Source organism: Neodiprion virginianus, chromosome 3, assembly GCF_021901495.1.
Source record: "Neodiprion virginianus isolate iyNeoVirg1 chromosome 3, iyNeoVirg1.1, whole genome shotgun sequence".
Taxonomy (NCBI): domain Eukaryota; kingdom Metazoa; phylum Arthropoda; class Insecta; order Hymenoptera; family Diprionidae; genus Neodiprion; species Neodiprion virginianus.
In genome coordinates this window covers 39,491,362-39,512,968 of record NC_060879.1, presented here as the reverse complement: position 1 = coordinate 39,512,968, position 21,607 = coordinate 39,491,362, and the positions used below count along the sequence as shown (strand labels likewise).

Genomic DNA, 21,607 nt, shown 5'->3' with positions numbered 1-21,607 from the left:
GCATTCCAGATGAATATAAATTTTCATGAATGTTTGATCGGTTATTTTGTGAATCAAATATTCACTCCTTATTTATTTATTCAAGATCGTATTGAGTCGCGCAATAAAGACGATGCTGATACCGAGGGAGAAAGTCGTAGTCAATTATTGCATCGCTTGTGTATATTACAAAGCCCTGAAAGGAAGTCGGTGTCAAACGTTTAAATTGATTCCAACGGTGAGTATCGTCGATCCGCGTTGCAAGCTTTCTTTTCCAAATTAAACATCCGTTATGGACCCTAATTTCAATTCCTTTTACCATTCTTCTCTTTACTCGCCGACTCGTTTATTCGTTTACACATTTATATCCTCTTCGACGATGTAACGAGGCACTGATCACCGCCCCAGGCGTCCGCAAATCGTCCTTTGTCGAAGTGTAACGAATAAGCCGCTAGCCTCCTATTTCAATGAGACTGGAAAGAAGAAAAACAAAAAAGAAATAATTTAAGAGAAAAAAAAAAAAAAAAAAAGAAATAGGTGACGGGAAGGGAAGAGGTAAAACAGAAAACAGAAAAAAGTCACATCCAATTAATCTTTGAGCAGGAAATCCTGAATCAGACTAAACAAACACACAAGATTAGGCGGGGCGGGTGGGTCTGCAGGTTCTGCAGCAGTTTTCTTTTATCGGTGTCCTTGTCTCTCGAAGCGGGGTCTCTGCTTCCTCGGCATCGCGTCTCCTCTTCCTCATCATCATCATCGTCGTGGTCGTCGTCATCCAGTGGCAGGATGGAAGAGAGGAGATTCTATTTTAAAACCATCTCATACGCGCTTGAAGGCGTGTAAAGAGGAGCCGAACGAATCCATGCACTGACATCTATCCTGTACACGTGTTACGCTCGTCACCAAATCTAGCAGCAGCAGCAGCAGCAACAGCAACAGCGGGAGAAAAGCGGGATTCGAGCCGTTTAAAAGTCGATTATTTAGACAAGGTGACGGGCGCGATTTGCTTCGGCGATCGGATCCACAGACACCCGATAAATCGGGCCAAGACTATCCGCTTGATCCCTACTTTTCCGGCAGGATAAAGACTTTGCTCCAGGATTCGAAGAGGCTCTTCAACTTGCCCGGTCGGGGATGCCGCTAATGGATCCTGCGGGATGTGTAATGGTCCGCGGGCAGCCCGCCATCAAGGTGTTTACACCCGAAACCAATTACCCCTAATTCACCATCTATTTTATGAACCGATTAGCGGAATTTACACGCTGCTCGCGGCTCATACGAGCGAACCCGGTTATCCTTGCTTTGATCTCTTTATTCGGTCAGCTTTTTCCCGCGGGCGAGATGAGAAGGCCACAGCTGATGACCTCTCGGAATGGGAATTGGGTGAAAAAGGAAGGCGAGAGCCAGCTCCTCCCCCTTCCTTTGCTCCTTCGTCTTCTTCTTCTTCTTCTTCTTCTTCTTCTTTTCATTATTCTTCTTCTCGCTGGGCACTCTGCAAACCGGTCCAGGAATGAGAAGCGATAATTATATCGCATGCTAATTGATTTGTTGAGGAGCCTGGCGCGATTCGCGTGACCATTCAGTGTTGGGCTTTGAACGTGTAATCTCTACCCTCTTTTTTTTCCTCTTTCTCTCCGATGTCTCGCGGGTCGAGATCATCTGCTAAATCATTCGTTTATCACCCCGCGACCTGAGTTACACAGCTGAGTAGAAGACAAATACGACAAGATGCTGCGAAACTTGTACGACACTCCGGCGTCTCTACGAGGATCGCAAGGAGGATGAGGAGGCGACGATTTATCATGAAAAAACACGCGATGCTCGTTTATGTTGAGTTGTTATTTTTGTCAGCCTCCTCGATCTCCGTCGATTTCTTTTACCCTGGCAGTAAAGACCCCGTCTCATACGGTCGAAAGTCTTTTTACCCGACATTGCAGAATGGTGCAAGTAAAGTGATAAAAAAGTATTACCAGATTGAAGGGACTTTGGAAAGCAGATTGCGACCTTGGCTGCACCGAACTATCGGGCTGGAGTAATTTTGCCAGCCTTGCAGATGAGAATCCACCGATCGGTTCGTTAATCCTGGAATATTATTCCCTCGTGGAATCGAGTTCCGTCGTTTCACGATGATATCGAAAGACGGCGAGCCAAGCCTGGGAAAAAACCTCGTTCTCATCGCAGTTCCTCGCCACCCTCGATAGATTCCGTTGAATCATTACGTTAAGTACATGCGATGCCAAGACACTGTCGCAAAAAACGAGCCGTAATTCATTGTAATAAAAAAATCGGTGAATAACGTTGCGTACGATACCGCGCTGAACATGTTCCGCAGATTGCGATCGCACGACGCCATTCGCGAATACACGATTTCGGAGAATCGGTGAACACATACTTGTCCTCTTCACCTCGCGATTCGGTAACTGCGAGCACGACGCGAGGTCGATTGACCTCGAGCGAATTAACCGCTTCAAGCCAGCGGCACTCACCCGAACCGTGATCAAATTTCCATCCGCATTAGCCTCGAGGCTTGGGTCTTTAAGCGACTCGCCTACAGCCGACAACAAGCACCGTAAAATAAACCGATGTCGATGAGACACGCAACGACGCTGCGGGATCGAGAAGGAGGTCAGAAAATCAGGAAACGTGGTCTAGAAATCACTTCCGTTTACCGCACGCCCCCGTAAGCCAAGGTGCTTGACTTCTTATTGCCTCGGGTTTCGACACAAGGGACAATGAGTTGGGGTAAAGGTGACAGTACCGGACGATGAGAGTCGTTCTCCTCTGGGAAGCCTTGGAAAGCACTTCATTGGAATCCTTTGCAAAAGCCATTGATTCTTGGTGTGAAACGTATATAATTTTTGAAAAACTGGTAAATTCGAAAAATTAACGACGGAGCCAGGAATCGAACCTGGAATCTAGCGATGCTTTACCGGAGCCTTACTCCACTAGACCACCTAGCCGCCCTGACTCTGATGTCGTTAATTCCTCTCATTACCAGTAAGTTCAAATTTGTTTTCTTGTTGATTGATTCTTGGTGTCTGTTTCGCAAATGTTTCACACAGTGTGTGGAAAAAACACATTACACATGCGAGCGGTAAACCATTCATCGATTTTGGTGTACACAAAGATGTCGTGTCAGAATTGAGTCGCTTTAAAAGTGGAACTACCCGAACGACGCGTTTGAATTCCCGGTGAAATCGATCCAGCGTGATCTTTCGATAGCGGATCGACACGACGCGTGAACGGAAGAGCGCCAATGTTCGCTGCGATAGCAAATAGTTGCGGATGCCGGGTTGGCGCGTTTTTTTTTTTGTTTTTTATAGGCAACGCATTAGTCGAATGGCGGTGTTGCTTTGGCCGGGAGCTTTGAGGCGGATTATTTACCGGATCGTATTGACTATCCATCTCTGCAGAAGCGCGCGTGCATCAGTGATCATTAATCAAATTGCCAACTACCAGGATAGCGTCAACACGTGTTTACTCTTTGGTGCTTATGGCGCTGCTACATCTGTCATTAATACATCCGACGCATTAATTACGCTTTATGTTGCAATTATGCGCTCGAGGAGGTTCGAGTTTCGCGATATTACGGGCAAGCAGGAGAAAGGCAATCGCGATCGAAGTTCGCCGCAATCGCGTCGGATTCCGAAATGAAATCCCAAGTACGACGAACGCGTATCCGCTCGACGGGATCGCGGCTTCATAGAATAGATGAAAGAAAAGATGGCGGAAGAGAGGCGGGAGGCTGCGGCCGCGTCTGTTCAACAACCCGGAATAAATCGGCATTATTGTTTTCGTTAAGGTACAGTCAAGTCCGTCTCCGCGGAAAGGCGGTCTTTGATTTTTGTCTACACGGTGTGTAGTTTCGGAGTGAATCTGGAACGTCGGAGGAAATCGGGAAGAAACCTTTCGGGAATTTCGACTCTGAATAATAGACGGACTTTCTGCAAGCTCGCCCGGCTTCCATAACTGCATATACAGATATAGACCGTTTCGCTCGATAATCGCACGATCGAGTTATACAAAATTCAAGAACCCGAGCTGCCGGAGCTGATCCTGCTTTTCTATGCATTGTATTCTTCAGTTTCACTTCGCGATTCAGTTTCAGTCTACGTTTCATGAAATATAGAAAAGCCTCGCAGTCAGTCAATCGCGAGATGTTTCAAAGCTGGTACAGGCTTAATTAGTTCTCCGGCAAGCTCGCCTTTCGAGCCGCAATACAGAGGCTAATGAGTATTGCATAATTACAGTGATAGAAAACTCAGCATCACGGGTCGATCTTCGTTCCGATCCCCACCCGCGGTCCCGTTTCGAGATAAATACGAAACCTTTGATTCTTGATTAATTACTCTTCAGCCTCTGAACGCACATACTCGATGCACCACCAAGCTGTGAACGGGGGCTTTGGAAGCTTCGGGCGTCGGTTTTTTAATAGGACTTTAAAAATTGTTTGAATACACGCCTTTCGATACCCGAGTTCGAGCACCGACTCGCATAATCAATGCTTGCAAAGTAAACAAAAAAAAATTAAAAGGAAATACACACATCGACCAGCCCTTTCCTTTCTCCGTAACGTAACGGGGATTGCAATTTTATACCCTTATGTTTCAGACGGACGAAGGACTGCCATGTTGTGTCTTGAGGCCGCGTCGAAGGAATCGCTGAGCCTGAAGGACCAATAAAACAGAGTGAGTATAAAAAAAGTTGCTTTTCAACCAATCGTAATTCACCGGCATCTCATCATCCTCGTTTTTAACGAGCGATACGCCGCCGGTTCCGCAGCGCTGATGAAATAAAAATGCCGCATGCCAGACGCTGAATATCGCAGGCGGTGGTCGCTGCGCCGCCCTTCTCAAGTCGGACAAAAGGTTCGATCGTAGTTAGTCCTGCGAGGTAGTTAGACCTCGGGGGGGTTGTTCAAGTTCACGAGATCTCCAGCCCACCCCCCCGCACCACAGACCGGCGTTACCGAGGTGTTTACACTGGACAGATGTCGAGGGCGTCATTGCCCTTTCACGACCACAAAAACTCCAATGTTTACCGGTGCGTTACTTAGCCAAACCGATCGCTACAGGAACGCGTGCTCGATTATCCCCCCACCCTCCACCCACCCCCGTAACAACTCTCTCTCGATCAAAAAGCTCATCCGACTCTCTGCGAGAATTGGGAAAAAACGACGAACGATCATGGTGGTGGAGAACGTTGTTACGCGAAATTTTTAACACAGACGTTGGGATAATTCTACGGCCTACTTTTTTCCAGGAGAAAGGATCGTCGGTGGTAATAAAGGATATGCCGTTGAAACGCCTCTTCATGCGCTTCGGAGCTTGCTTCTATGGTTGTATTCTTCAAGGGTTGGCGTACCTACGGCTAATTCGGGCTTATAATGGCACAGCTAAGGATTAGCTAATTAGCTGCGCCGCGGTACACGTGGACTTTGACAATGTTGGCTACGAGGAGGTGGCGTATTTGCGCCGTAACATCCTCGCGACAATGGTTATAATCCGTAAATTCACAGCCCCGTGGACTAGCGAGTGGTTCTGGTTGCCTCAGTTGCCTAGGATAAAGGTCCAAAGCAGCCATATGGCGCTTGTCAGCTCGCTGTGTCTGCTTTGTACCTTCTTACCGTCCTCGCATGTATGTACAATCCATTACGTGTGTTACAGATGCGACCGTATGGACTGCTTCGTGAGGCTTGAAGCGTTTTTAGATTACCTACTGAAACCTGATGTCAGAATGTGTCGACTCTGATCTCTCTAATACCGTAATGAGACTATGCCGAACACTTTACACAATTCCTGCTCACAGAAAGGAAATAAGAAGGTTTTCCATTAAGACCGAAGCTGCTGCCACGCAAAAGAGCAATTTTACTTTTCGCGTCTGGTTGTTTGTCTTCTTTTTCAAACGTATTCATGTTCGGCAACGGGGATGAATTCCGGTGCATCGGTATAACAAGGATCCTCACCGTACAAATTGGAACTGTTATCATCTAATGGAACCCATCGGTTTGGTTTTCACACGTCACATCGAATTCGAAATCCGTGACGTTGGAAATCATCGCGAGAAACGATATTATCTGCGTGATTTCGAACGTTGAATGAACAATGAACTGGAATCCTTTTTGCACTTATGGACCCCGCTACACGGTGCCATTCGGTATGAATCAGCCTGTAGGCGCTTACGGAACTAATAACAGGCAGCCACTACGGTTCAATGTTGTAATCGCTTTAAGCACATACGAAGTGTTCACGATTAGCTACATTGACTGGGTCCGCTCTTGGCGTTGCGGCGCTTTCTGACTGGTTCTGACCAGGATACGGTTCCCTCGATATTTCTGAACGGTGGATGGAGCCGGCATACATGCACAATTATCCTCTCATATCGGTACGCGATCGTTGTTAGTTGCGTGCTTTTCTCCTAGCATTTCGCAATTTTCTTTCTTCGACCAGTGGGGGGGAACACAGGCAGGCACCTAAACAACAATGACGGGCAACAGCCGAGGGTGGAGAAAAGGGTTCCTTGAGCACACCCCGTCATCACCGTTGCTTACGTGCACGTACACACGGGTGGTTCCGTGGTGTAAAAGTACATCCACATCTGCGCCTCCACTCATTTACGGGCTACATGACCGAAGGGAAAAGTGCGGCCCCAGCCGATCCTGCAACCCGTCTGTGCAACGCTCGCGGGTATTTAAAGGCTGCAATTTTGCTCAAGCCAGACTAAATAGTAGGCATAAAGTTGTTACTGAAGAGACTACGGTACAGGAATAGGCGTTTAGCCGAGTACGAGGGTCGTCGGATTGCAGCTTTGGAAGCTTGCAGATATATTTTATATTGAAATGTTCAGGTCATCCTCTGGTGAACAGCGGATTTCGGGCTGGCTAGGTATCCCAGGTCCACATCTCCGATTTCATTTCTTGTTTAATATGTTATAATAGACTAAAAATTAAGCGAAACGTATTTTTTTCACCTGCCATTAAACACTTTAAGGGGGTGAAATCACCTTCCGAAGCGAGGCATGTCAAGGGGCGATTTTACAGTTTCACCCACAAGAACATAATATTTTTCAACCAATCCAATTGGAAAAGTTTTCTCATAACGAGAAATGAAAAATGTAGTATTCTAAATTGAAAAAAAAATTATCAAATCCTTACAATGTTTGATGGCGGATATAAAAAAAAAAAAAAATACGTGTCGCTTAGTTTTTAGTCTGCTGTGACATATTGCAAAAGAAATGAAATCGTAGAGATCGATCTGGAACACCTTCCATGTCAGTCGTCGAAACTGTTACGATTCACCGAATTCACGATCAACCTTTTATGTAAAAAATTTTTGACTTTGAATTGTTGTGCGTTTAGTTTTGACCGCAGAGTTACATCAATGGTTATGAATGCGGAATCTATTTTAATATAACCGCTTAACATTGATTCGGTGACAGCTTCCATAATGAACTTTCGATTGGCGTTGTAAAAAGGTTCACCAAGTTCAAAGGACTCTTCTCAAATCTTTGGAACACTTGGTCTATTTTCATCTTCGACCGCATATTCCTTTCCACCTTGCTTCTTCTTTTTCTGGTTTTTTCTTCTGGTTGTAGCTGGAAAAATTACGATGCCTCGTTAGTTACTGTAAGCGTACGGTAGAGAGAAACTATGAGTGGAGCAAGCGAGGTATAACTTTGAGGCGAGGGTTTGAAGGGCAACGAGAACGAGGCGACGTCTTTTTGGTGACTCTTGAGGTAAACATATTTGTTTATGTGCTCGATTCAAGTTATGTGCGGTATATTCTTCAACGGTGCTACACGTGGCTCGAGTATTTAAATTTGGAGAAGCTTATCCACCGCGACAATATACCCTGCACGATTCGAGTACGTAAACCCGACTCCGTAAGAAACAATCGATTAAGCCGAGATAAATCCATCTTAAGCCGAGTTCAGAAGTATACTATGTAAGAGTGAAAACAGGTAAGTCGACTATTGAGCATCCGCTGCGGATCTCAAGAGCTTCGACGACTCTCGGAGGGACTCAAGTTCTATTAATTCTACTTTTTTGAACAAAACTTGCCAATGTAAATCAAGAGTCGCGATGCTGAACGATGTTTCTTTCTCTTCTTGTTTTTAATACCAGCTCATTTATTATCAGCACGTAGCTAATTTGGCCTGAAAAGGATTAAGGGATTAAACAAACTCTGCAGGGTGGGGGAGTTTCGAGGGCGGAGAGTTAAGGCCTCGGTTCTAGTTTCTCTTTCCATTAAGCAAAGAGTCGGCGGTGATACGGCACCCTGTGCCGAATCGCTCGATCTCGGCAAAGCGGCGAATTGAAACGGCCTCGTTTCAATTTGGCTTATTTGCCTTCGCACGATATATATCAAGTGGGCAACTGGGATTAGACTGACACGTTCGAGGCGATGCAACTGCACCAATTATCCCGCAAATAAAAGAGGGTGACTCGGGCGAACATCGTCACGTGTTCCAAAACGGCACACATGCGTCTGTTCGCCTGTTTCGGTTATACACATGCATACACAATTACATGCATATATTTACGTTGTAGGTATGTCGGCTTAAGCTCTGCAAGCTCGCGAGCATTCGTCAGATACGAAACGATCTACATTTAAATTGCCTAATACCGATTGAAGGGTTCGGATGGTTTTCAAATGCCTGCGGGATTGTTGTTTTAGGCTTTTGTCGATCCACCTTCGACGGCTCCGCTTTCAAAGGCTGCTCGTTGCGCTCTCCGAACAAATCTCCTACAGCGAAAACGATTCCGCATAGAGTAATCGAAATTTTTTTTTTTTTTTTCTTTTTCTTTTTTCTTCACTCACTGTTTTCCAACCTTTGTTCTTCTCTTGTTTATAGTCACCGTCATTTTTCGCGTTGAATCGAAACCATCGCACAATTATCGTACGTTTAAATCCTTGAGGTAACTTTACTGGAATTCAATATACATACACCTATATACTATCAGATTTGTGAAATTGAAGCGTAATTCTTCATAGACTCTTCGGGAAATCACTTTAAATCTTGTAAAAAATTGCTAACGAGATGAATCATTCTTTAATCGACAATGTTGATTCACTAAAGACAAAAGTTAGCAAAGAGTCATTGAGTATACGGATCCTAATACGATTAGTGCAACAGATAGTGAAAAACGGGTTGACTATATGTAATTGAATCTTTGATCGGCACCCGCATGAAACAGACAGCGATCCTGCACAACGGAGCGCAGCTATTGAAGTCCCAACCTAACTCGGGGATTATCATCGCAGTCAATTCCTGCACGTTGATTGTTGGCTAAAAACGAGACCCAGCAGATGAACGCGGAGCGAAATGGGAATATTCGCCGGGGAAATGTCGCCGGTAAAGTTATAGGGAGAGAGGAGGGACCGCCGTCTGGTGTGTGAAACGGGCGGATAGCGGAAAGCGAACTTGAGCCGTTGGCGGTTGGGAAACAGTTGATGATTACGGAGATCAAAGCGCGTAATCACTAGACAAGCATGAGAGAGGAAGGTAGGATGATGGTGCGGGTGCGGCGAGAGGAATACGCCGAAAGAGAGTGGAGAGAGAGAGAGAGAGAGAGATAGAGAGAGAGAGACAGAGAGGACGAGGATGAGGACGAGGAAGAGGGAGCGCCGCGAGGTGTCGTCCCAGTTGTTTAATATTCCAGGGTTGCGGCCGCGGGATTGCTGGGTCAGGTTAGCTACCCCACTAGGGAAACCACTTGGCCCGCACCCGAGGACGCACCGAGGACTCCCTGTTGAGACGTGACACTAGTGCCCAGGGGAGAATTTTTGAGTGCCTTCTTCCTTGCTCCGAGGTTCAAAAGCCAACAAGGCGCTGACGAGATGAACTTGCGAAGATCCGGGGCCCACCTGGCTTCCACGATTCAGCGAAATTCAACGAAGAATGGGAAGACAATGTCCTTCTTCCCTCTTTGGAACGCATCTCCGCAATGTTCCCTCCTAAATATACGTCTCCGGTCACATTGTAGGAAATCAACATTGCGGAAAGCCACCGGCTTTGGAAACCAAACGAAGAAACTTTCCCGAGGATCGCGTCCTGAGGATTCGACTCAAGATGAGGCACTCGTCTTATCAGCGTCTTCGTGGATTTGATACGGTCGCGCTTCTCCAACTTCAAGGAATATTTTAATCGAATTTCAGAGCGCGTCATGCTGCAGTTTCATCCTTTGACCAGGCGTATGTATCTTATACGATATATAATGAATCTTTTACTGCGAACCTGCGCAATATTCCATTAAAGCTTAGCAAAGCGAGATGTCTATATTCCTTTGCTTCGTCTCGTAGGAATTCAAGACGAGGCGACAGCGTTAAGAGGACTGACGTGTACTTGTAATAAAGTCGGAAGAGCCAACGGCAAAGGAAAACTTTCAAGTATTTCAAGAGTCACGGAAGAAAACTTGAAACATACACCGTACATTTATAACGAATACAAACAGCCGCGGATACGTCTTGAGAATTCGGAGGAAAACAGTCGGCTATAGATCCGGGAAAAAGTTTTAATATTAACCCGAGATATATTTCATCATCTCAACTGATTTCCCTACAGGCGTCATTCGCCTCGTCTCCAGCCTACCGAGCCCGAAAAAAATCTGACAAATTCACCTTTTTCACCCGCTCGCTCTTACCTTATACCCACCCTGCATGTACGACGTGATTTATTTACCTCGCCAACTGTTCTTTCTCAACGCGTCTCGCCATTTTTGTCAGCGTGAAAGAAACGAAAGGCACGGTAATTGACACCGCGAATGCGAAGCACCGGTTGATCGAGTCAAATATTTCACCTCGAAACTTTGCGTCGAGTCGAATGTAGCCAACGCGTGTCACGCCACGTAACAAACAACGAATTGCAAATGAGGAAGGATTAATACGTTTTAGCATGAATATTTATAACATCGCCGTCATCGTCGTCGAGAAGAAATGAACGCGCGACACCCTTGAACGACGGCCAGTCATCAATATTTCATTTGGGGATGATCGCATTCCCAGGTCGAACTCCAATCGAATTTAATTTTCACCTCTGCCGCGAAGCGTGCCTTTATATACGCGTAAACGTCGTTCGTTACTCCGTCAGCTTTGCGACGGGTGTGAAAATTAGAATTTTCACCGAGTCCGTTGAATTCCCGGACGTCTGCCTGTGCGTCTCTTGGAATGTTCGCGATCCGAATTTAAAACGTGGCGGAAAGATTAAGATACTTCTTTCGGGTATATCGGGGCGAAAGGCTTGTCATTTCTTAATTTCCCCCCTTTTACGCCGAGTCCTTCGAATTCCGAAAAGTCAAGATAGGCAGGTAGGTACGTACATACGCCTCTCAAGTGGCTACTTTCTCGTTAATGCCCGTGTCTCCTCTTTTAGAACAGTTTACAACCTCCGTGTCTGAAGTAAGGTCCACACTTGGCGACACAAGTCGTTTCAATTCACTCTAAGACCTTTCAAGTACTTCGGAGTCACTTGAATTCCGACGTGAATTCAACTCGAGTCGCTCGAACCCACGAATTCACTCAAAGTCACTCGACCAAGTCATCGATGGGTTTCGAATTGGTAGAATCATTGGAATTCCTGCGTTCCTTCGCGGAACTATGAACTCCGGGACGATTTGTTACGAATCTGGCATGTTCACACGGATGTGTAAATCGCGCGTTACTCTCGCCTCTGCTTTGTCACGATCCTTCAATCTCGGCTTACATCGGTGATGTAACGGTGTAAGATACTCGGTTACGGCTCGGCTGATCACTGAACGGCGGCTTGGCAGCTCGGTTCGTTATTTAGTTACACTTACGCAGCTGTCACTGGCTAAACGCGATATCCTGCCCAGCCTCATCTGACTCATAAGATAAGGGTCACGTGGTCCCAGTCTTTCCTTCCTTCCAGCCGCTGCCATGCCTTCGCTCCCCGCGGGTAATCCGCTTATACTTGATAGATAAACTGTTTATTATTATTTTTCCTCCCCCACCCACCCCGCACTCCGCCTCCAGCACACATCCAGACTGTATAACGTTAGCGACACGCACCTACAGATATAAATTTCTCTTTATCCACCGTCGACTTCGTCCGACTACCCGTAATAAAGCTTCTCCTTAAGATATCTCATACACCTATAGCTGGGAGTGTCATGTTACTCGGAGATCTGGGCTTTGTTTTTGATTCATCGATCCTACTTGCGCGAGGACATCGGTAGGATATTTACTTTATCGACGCTCTGTACCGAGTATTCATTCAATCTCTACCTTCAGACTAATTATTATCGATCAAATATACGTCGTAAACATTCACCTGATCGCCCACGCGATTCTAAACCTTTGTTCAAAGCCCTCGATTACTTTCCATCAACGCACGTGGCGCGCGGAGATATTCGCAGGATGAAAAAGACCCGCAATTAGTCTCGTTCGTTGGGTTAATCAAAAGCTAGTATCCGGCTAATAGTGCAGTTCTTGATTAATTTAATCTTGAAACGAATCGCCACCTGCTACCGGCAGGGACGTTGAACTTATTTAAACACGGTTCACGTTTCCGCAGCTTCTGTTTAAACGATCACCGAGCAAATCCCCCTTTCAACTGGATTCGCCAAGTGAAATAAAACGAGGACCGACAGTTACCGACGTGAAATGAACTCCGGATCGACGGAGCTGAACTTGTTTGAATTATGGTGAAATTTGAAACGATATCAGATGACGAACTTTACGCTACCACTTTGTGGGTCGAGAATTAATCACATTGAGCATATATAATCTTCGTGTAGATCACTCGTGAAAACGCGTTCAATCGGTCCATCGACTATTTTCGAACACGAACCTGCGACAGCATCGAACGAATATCGGGTGTCCATTGGACTGCATTCCGAACCGGAATATAATCCTCTCTGATACCCGTATCTAAATCATACTTGCGGCTGCATTACGCCACGTGATTGACAACTACCGATCTAGCCCTGATCCCTTTTGACGAACATTTGACACTTTAACAGGGCCCCAAAAGGCACAAAAGAAGGTCTCAGTGTCTACCTGATCGGAATCGAAGGATGAGACGTAGCGTGCCAAGTACGATATGCGTGGATTAGTCACGTTGACACCAGACGAATGGATTCTAACCGTCAACCCTCTTCCCGTTTCCCGAGCAGGATACGCAGGTGCGGAACTCAGCCAACAACCGTATTCCGGGATCATTTGACGATCATTTTCACCAGTCAGTCGAGCGGCGCCAACTCTTGACGTCTATTTATCATCGCAACCAATATCTTCCGGAAAGCCTTGCTGCAGCTGAGCGTAAGGGTCGCATTGTGCGCCGGAGGTGAATGGAAACGACGCGACAGTGAAAGGCTGGCACTGATCACCGATCTCGCCTCCTATATGCTTGTGAGAAATAATTTACCAAAGTGACCAAACAGCAGACACCCCCGGATAAATGGCCTGTAAATAGATAACAACTGTTCCTACTCTCCTCGAGGTTACCGCTGCACCTACTCCCGCAGCGACAGGACTCGGTCGAAAGCCTTGACGTAGTTTGCCCCCAAGACCTCGGGACCAGATTCTGGCGCGATAGAAGCAGCCCCATGAACACGGACATAATCCAACCCAACTGCAGGGGAGGAGCCGCGACGTGGCCGAAACGGAGGGCTCTGCTCTGTTCCTGCGTATCGTCAAGTGTGATTCACTCTCGACGCTCGGTGCAGGAGATATAAAATAACCAGCCGAGGAAGGGGAGCGCGTCACGCGGTGATAGGAGTCACGGAATGGATTAGCCTGCCACAGATTTCTGTAGGTTGGAAAAAAAGCAGCGTGGAAGATAGTTCCGGAAAACACTTGTACCTACTACTCGAAGGCTTCTGATTCACTACTCCTCTTTTCGGGTCGTTGATACCGTCTCTGGTTGCACCTAGAATGCTAATACGGGACAACGGGGACTGTTGATTTTTCCTGCCTAGGGTCTGAGTTCAAGATTGCCGTCTTAATTATGTCCGTGGTAAAAGAAGATGGAAAAACCCACCGTAGTTGCATGGTCTCGAGGTATTTTGGTGGAACAAGAAGTTGACTTTGGCGCCCTGCACACTGGGCTCGCGGTGCATTTCGCTAATGAGTCAAATTGGACACCCTGGCTAATTGCTGACTTAGTACTTACCGGAATTAACTAGACCGTGTAGCAGTCTTCGTTGCACCAAGGGTCGAAGGTCTCGTGCGTCTGGATTTTGGTCAGGTTGTTGGGAATCGAGCGCATCCTCGTCAGACGTCGCAGACTCGGTAACTTCTTTCGCAATTCTTTCCGCTCTGTCTGAACTTGACATCCATTTTTTCATAACGGTCAGTCGGAGACTGGAAAGGTGTTTCGACTAGTTTGTCAAAACGCCGAGAGTTACTCACTCTATTTTCCGTCTCACCCTTCTCAGCGTAAACGACATCGATCATGATCGCGAACTTGATGCTTAACGACATCTGCCCTAGCAGGACTGTATGCGAGACACGTGTCCAAGTCGGATTATATCCTTGATAAAAGATTCCTTTGATGGATTATGAAAGATCGACTGTCAGCAGTTTGGCGACCCTTTCAATTGACCGTAAACCACTCGTCAAATATATCCGCATTGCGTCTACTGCAATCTTTCTCGGAATTATACCCAATAAAAGCGTCACGGCTTATCGTCGAGCTTTTGCACCATTCACGAGCTTTTCCGCGAAGCTTTGGTGCTCGTCGCATTTATGGCATGACCATTCATGCTCGGTACGAATCCTCTGTAATTGGCCTCGCGTAAATAATGCACTGTTCTCCTTTCATCATCTTCAGGGTGATTTTCTTCATCACCTTCATACGGTGGTTCCATTTTAGGTATTCGACGACACTAGAAATCAACCCCAAACCAAGGTAGACAAGTATTGTCAATGAAGAGCAGAAACTCGGTGCTTTCCGTAGATCCATCACCTTTTCTTTCTTGTTATCCTTACGGTGGTGGTTCCCAAGTTCAGCTGATCCATCGCCCGCGCTTAGTGGAGTGAGTCAGAAGTCACACACAACAGAGCGATGCGATAAGAGGATGCCCGTCGTTCATACGCGCAGAGATCGGGGAGCCGAGAAGAGAGTCTGGGGAGCTCCGTTGAGTTATGGCATTTATAACTAGCGTCGCGCATCTTTCATTAACTCCTCTATTGTCGACGGCAGAATCCGAAGCGAGGGGTCCATCCGAGATGCCGTGCTTCCGCAGCGCGCTGGGGTGCGTTGACGTATTTGTTTATCCTCGAGGAATATTTCCCGCCATATGTTCACTTCGGTGTATCACTTGGTGTAAACATACCGCTAATTATCTACGAACGTCAGTTATCTGTGGTGTAATTTCCAGGCTTTTGTCAATCTGCGACGTGAGCCTCAAACGCGAAGAACTTTCGCGCTGCGATGTGGAGGCATTGTTTGATCATATTCCGTAAACTGTAGCACCGCGGTATGGAGAGTTCGATGCATAGTATTAAATTTCACGTAATTAAAGATAAACATTTCGATTAACACGGCGAAAGGAGACTGTCCGACTAATGACAGTATTGCCATCATTTTGGAGGACATGTTCACCACCGTGTGTGGTGTGGATATTGAAACGTGTAAAATATCCAATCGAGTTGATCGAACGTAAGAAAAAAGATCGAAAAATAACATTTAATTACATCAGACTAGCTGATGTAAAATTTTTATCCGATGCGAGTACGTGTGTATTTACTTGTATGCGCGTATGGGAAAATATTTGTTTTTAATTTACTCGGGATACGTGCAGTTATTTTACAATGGGGTATTATAAACCTCGACCATTCCGTTCGGCACAAAGGTTCCGTTTTTCTTTTTCAATGTTCTACGGTTTTTCCGTCGGTTTAAAATAAATAAAATTACATTTCCGTACCGACGCCGAATCCTGTTCGATTTCGTTTTCAAACTCAACGATTCACCGTTTCTCGCTTTGTGAAACGGCAATGAAAACAGGAGTCTTGTATTAATCAATTTCCTGTAACGTGATGATAAAATTGTTACAATCTTGCAACTTCTCAAACAGATTCCGTGAATGATTTCGTGGGTAAACATAATAATTAATGCCTCCGCAGCACATTATACACGGAGTCTCGCTTTGCAGCTTGGCTCGAGCTGGTTATTCTGTAAATCGTTGGTGATAAATTCGGGACAAATTAGTTTATTTTTGGACGTATTTAAAGGCGGTGCTACGGCTAGGCCGGAGCAGAGAGGGTTGTAAGACATGTCGGGCCACCCACGGGCCACCGCTAAAAATATATCCGATTCCTGATATATACCGATGCTCTACACCAGCGCATCCTTGCTAAATGCCAATGGACAAGTCGCATCACTCGTTTCTCCCAAACACTGTGAAATTACCGTTTTTTCGTTACCAATTATTAACTGTATCACAAATCGGCACAGCGGAATTATCAATGGGGGTAAACTTGCGGGAAAATTCAGTAGGATGAAAACTGTGCTGACGTAAAAAGAATGACGTAACCCCTTGTGAGATCGCATCACACGATTTGGGACGCGTGACGAGAGGGTAGTGATTGATTCTTTCGTCGCCTCAAATGTCGCCGACACTTGTGCCTGTATAGCCTTACAATTCGGCAGTTCTCATACATGTGTATTTCTATTTTATGGACAGACATGGTTGAACGATTGCTTTTCATCCCTTACTTGACTCGCGATGCATCTGTTGCGTTTACGATAATATAAAAAGGATAAACTCCAGGTGGCGGTTCTCTCTGGCGTGTGGATATCTAGACGGTATATAAAGGCATAAGGATCGCGTTTAATATCCAAATGGTGTTCAAAGCTTGGGGGGGGGGGGGGGGGATCGGGCCCTCTATATATGCGGCCGGCCATATAGTGGAGCCAGAGTCACCGAGGCGTACTAATTAAAACGTTGGGTGGAAATGGGAATGTCTCGACTTTTTTTTTTTAGCGTGAACTTCTTTTCAAAATAAAACTCGAAAACATGTCGTTTTCATCATTTAATTGGCTGCAGCGAACGGATGATTAAACTAATTGCACATCATTACGGCCGTTTGTTAGTGGAGTAAATACACCTATGACGAATGAAAAAAAAAAATAAAAAAAAAATAGTTTAAAAATCGTAAGCTTTTTCTCCCTTTCCACGTACTCGTATGTCTTCGAATTAGTTTATTTCGTCGGTAAATTAAATGGCGAAGAACTCAATGACCCTGATGAATCGTGATGATATCGTTGAAATTTCATTCGTGTAAAAATGATGAAATAATTTCTTCTCCGAAGGTTTTCATTCTCCGAGTCTTTAATTTTTTCGAGAAGAAAATAAAAGTCCCTGGTAGACTCCGTCGTAAGTAAATAAATACAGCGATACTTGGCTCGTCAAATAACGCGTGAAATGAAGACGCGTGTCTGTGGTATCAAAGAAATCGAGAGGCGAAAGCCTTCTCTCTGATCATGACAGACCGCGGTAAAGACATCCATCCATTACCGTTACGCCTGAAACGGGCTGCAAGTTTAATAAACTCGGGCATTGCATTGGAATTATGAGGAACAGTTGGAGCTTCCACGCGACCAGAAGCCTCACTTGACCCTCAATTAACCTCGCGGATGCCGGTTCGAAGAACTCCGTCACCCCCTGCAGGCAACGATGTCGTTAATTTTTAACGCGATTCAATTAAGCAGGACGAGACGTATACGCGGATAGAGCTTCATTCCTTAATTTTCGCGCAAATGATCCATGAGACGTGCTACTTGCATGATCTCGCCATCGTACTTCAAACAAAGAATTGAGGATTCGCTGACGTTACTCAAAAATCACGAGTATCCGTTGCGACGGATTCTTACCTGCACTTTTCAGCTCCGATTGTAAACGATCCTTCGTAGGTACGAGTCCGAGCTAAGTGAAAAGCGCACGACGCTAAAACGCTTGAAAAGCCCGTCAGCGATTCTATTGGGTCGTAAATACTTCAGGAGACGGTTCGCGTCTTCTGGTGCGGGCGAGTGTCTCACTCCTGACGTCATGCTTTTTAAGAGGTGATATTCCTTTGTTCACTGTATTCGTCTTACTCACGATGCACAAATTCGAAACAACTTTCGGCTTATCGCGCGCATCGTTCGTCACCTGCTTGACGAGGGTGAAATGGTAACTCGTGGTTGAAAAACAAAAAAAAATAAAAAAATAAAAGGGGCAGGGGGGATAAATTAGAGTCGTTTTCAACGCTATCACGGCTTTGCGATATACGTATCGTGTGATACAGAAATGTTGACTGACACAATGCGGCAGTTGATGGGAACATAAGCGTCAAAATATGCGGAGATGCTGGCTTCCGCAGATCAACGTTACACGTGGAGTGCCGCGTAGTTTTTGAGGAAATACAGTAACGACGGATGCACTTATCTACACGTTGAAAAGAAATGCTCTGACAGAAAGCAAAATGTATGGGGGATAAACAGAGTCGTCTATTCAATCGCAGGGGAGTAAACTCATTATTCCCTGACATACGTGAACGATGGCTGACGTAGAAAACAATGCGGGACGCAAGTTCGGGAAAATGAGTTTAAAAGAAAATACAAACATTTCACTGACATGGAAAAGAGGAGAAAAAAAGAAATGGTAACATAAATTACGGAAGAGGAAGGAGAAAACAGCGCTTCCGTCGATCTCTGCTCCATTCGCTTACAATACCTGTGCACATGTATGTATCTTGGCGCCAGTCAGTCCAACTTCTCTTCGAGGGTGGTGCACGACTTCCGCCAACAATGGACGGGAGAAATCTGTTTAGCAAATCGTACGGTATATCTGTACAAAAATATAATCACGTTACCACGACGCGAAACTCTGCCGTCGTTGCACCGGCGTAACCCAGGAACAATAAAACTCCTCCGGAACAACAAAAGCCGGTAAACAATATCGCGGAATACAATATGTGAGCGCACGATCCTCGGGGTCGTCAACCGACTCACCCTTATAGCTGTACAACGTTGACGCTTTTTTCTGCACCGCTTTTCTTTCATCCGTTAACAAACGTCACGTCATTCACGTACTCGTACAAAGTATAACGCGCGAGGGATACGCGAAACGTACTTTACCAGCTCTTCATTGATGTGCGTTTTATCGTCGTATGTTCGCAAATTTTTAACCATCCAATCCGATGTCGTTACTTTCTTCAATTAATCCCAAAGGTGAAAGGATATCGAAAGAAGAACAATCTGGGTAGACGAAGGTTTGAATTGTCTCACGCAGCGGTAGAAACTCGAAATATGTACCTTCAAAGTATCATTTCACGTACGCAAAGTTCACCGTCACGTAGGTTTCAAAGGAGGATTTGATGAAATCGGCATAGATTTGTGCGATGCACGAAGTCACCGTCGCGATGGAATCTCCCATGGACACTGCGAAGGTACTATTTTTGAAAGAAAAAGTTTGTTGCAGGATAGAAGTTGACTCATAGTGCAGTAAGGTTTCCTAAACGCTACAGTTTTATACCACCAACAAGCAGAATTTCGTCTATTTGACTTGCGGTACTGCATCTAGGTTTGTGTAGCTACTCGTGTATATTTGTGCTGCTGCATCGAATCGTCGAGAGTTACATACAGCGGAGGGACGAAGGAGTGGCGAAATTCAGCTGCGGCAGCAGCAGCAGCAGCAGTTCTCCGGCATATTATCTAGTTGCCCGACTATTGCCAATCTCTGTGCTAATTACCAACCTGTGTATATATCGAGCTAATTACATCCCGGAAATTCACTACGGCGAATGATCTCGCATTCATCACAACCGCAAGAGACAGACCGCAGGTACGATTTATAATCAGTGAATGGCACCGCACGCGTCGTAGAGTAAACACAAAACACACTCCAAATAATTGCCCCCCTCCCCCCCCCCCCCCCCCCCCCCGTTAATCCACGCCTCGCGTCTTCCATTTTTCAGGGTCCCGTCGAGTACCTGATCCTGTAATTCAATACTGCCCTTTTTATGGGTTTTAAAATCGTGCTTCGTGTGCTTTTCGATCCTCGGTATTAAATCGCCGCTGACCAGCCAACCAAGTAGAAAATTCACATTCCCAGCTCATTTTGTCCGAGAAAAATTTTCCAACGTTACCTAAGCAATTGAACACGTATGGATGAACAATCCCAGGAGATCCTCGACAATTAGTCTCTTCTCCTCCTGAAGAAACAACGTTAGGTTTCAACGTGGAAAGAGAAAGTATGTGTCGAACCTAATTGTACCGAGGACTTGAGAATTATGGGGCCGGTTTTGAAACCCTCGATGTCAGTCTTGGACGAATTTTGACACGGCTAGTTACACAGGGTCCGAGGCATGGCTTTTAATCCTCTGTTGCTGGGTGGCAAGCGATCGAAGACATTGTCAGACTCACGTATGTAGCCTACGGAATCACGTGTTCCGTACGCGCCTCCATGCACTGATATTTTCATGTCGTTTGCATACCTCCACCGTCACGTGTCCCACGTGACTCTGCTCTCCCATGACTGTCATTCCCGAGTACCTAAGTCTGGAGCCTGCATGTGTCGTGCGAGGCATTTCTACGTAATTCACCAGTTGTCCACCTGCCATCGTCTGGCGATAAGCCGTGCATTGTATTCACTTTCCCATGTGTGCTTTTGGAAACTCCTCGACATCGTTCAGATTGCGTTTTTACAAGGTTGATGATTGGTTTGACAAGTGCTTCGAAAGTAATGGTAATGCGATAAAAGAATCTACGCGAATGTTTAAACCATACTTTCGAAATTATAACGCTGTATGAATCTTTGTTGAAGAAAAATTTATGCTAAAGTTAAGAGGCGGTGGAAAAAACAAAAAGAAAAACATGGTTTCCGGAAAAGAAATTTCGCCGGTTGAATCGCATCCCCTTGTAGCTTGCCGTATGAAGATCAGATGAAACTCCTCCTCTTGAAGACCGTCAAGCTCGCAGGAAGAAAATTCGTACCAACCTGTAGTACTCGAAAAAAAAAGAATTTTTGACTACGAATCGCGGCTGGGGTCAATCCTTGCGTAAGAAGTGGCGTCGAGTACCTACCGGATGCCGGAGTGCTTCAGAGCTTCAGAGCCTTTTGCACCGCTCAGGAACGCTCGGGTCCGCATGGGTTCGTCCAGCGCTATTTTTACCCGCATCCTTCGGGAGCCAGTCTTCCGAAACGCGGCGTTTCCCCCTCAGGAATTGACGGAAACATAACGTAAACTGGTCGCGTTATGCACAGGCTCCTGCCGCAGCGTCGCAACGCGTGAAGAAGAAAATGAAGAAGACGAAGAAGAAGAAGAGGGGGAGGAAGAAGGTGAAGATGAAGATGAAGATGAATATGAAAAAGATCAAGAAGAAGGTGGAGACGGAGATGAAGATAAGCATGAAGATGGTGAAGAAAAAGACGAAGAAGATGGAGATGAAGAAGATGACGAAGATGGAGGTGAAGAAGATGAAGATGAAGAAGAAAAAGAAGAAGAAGGAGGTGAATCAACCGGGCCGCCCAGACGCAAAGTTTTTGTTTGGATCATGAATTTTCTGGCCGACATCCAGTCAACTGACTATTCGGATGACTCGGAGGTCGAGAAGTCGGGTGACTTCTGGCACCTCAGGCCTCGGTCGCACGGCTTTATGGGTGACGATTACGGCTGAAATTTAC

At 45.8% G+C, this 21,607-nt stretch overlaps 1 protein-coding gene across 1 annotated transcript in view; it reads left to right on the top strand.

Annotated features, from left to right (window-relative positions):
* Positions 1-21,607, top strand: part of LOC124301652 (uncharacterized) — a 310,056-nt gene that overhangs the window by 29,311 nt on the left and 259,138 nt on the right. The window contains exon 2 of the mRNA XM_046756994.1: positions 4,591-4,667. The gene's annotated coding sequence lies outside the window, so the exon portion shown is untranslated. The remainder of the gene's footprint in view (positions 1-4,590; positions 4,668-21,607) is intronic.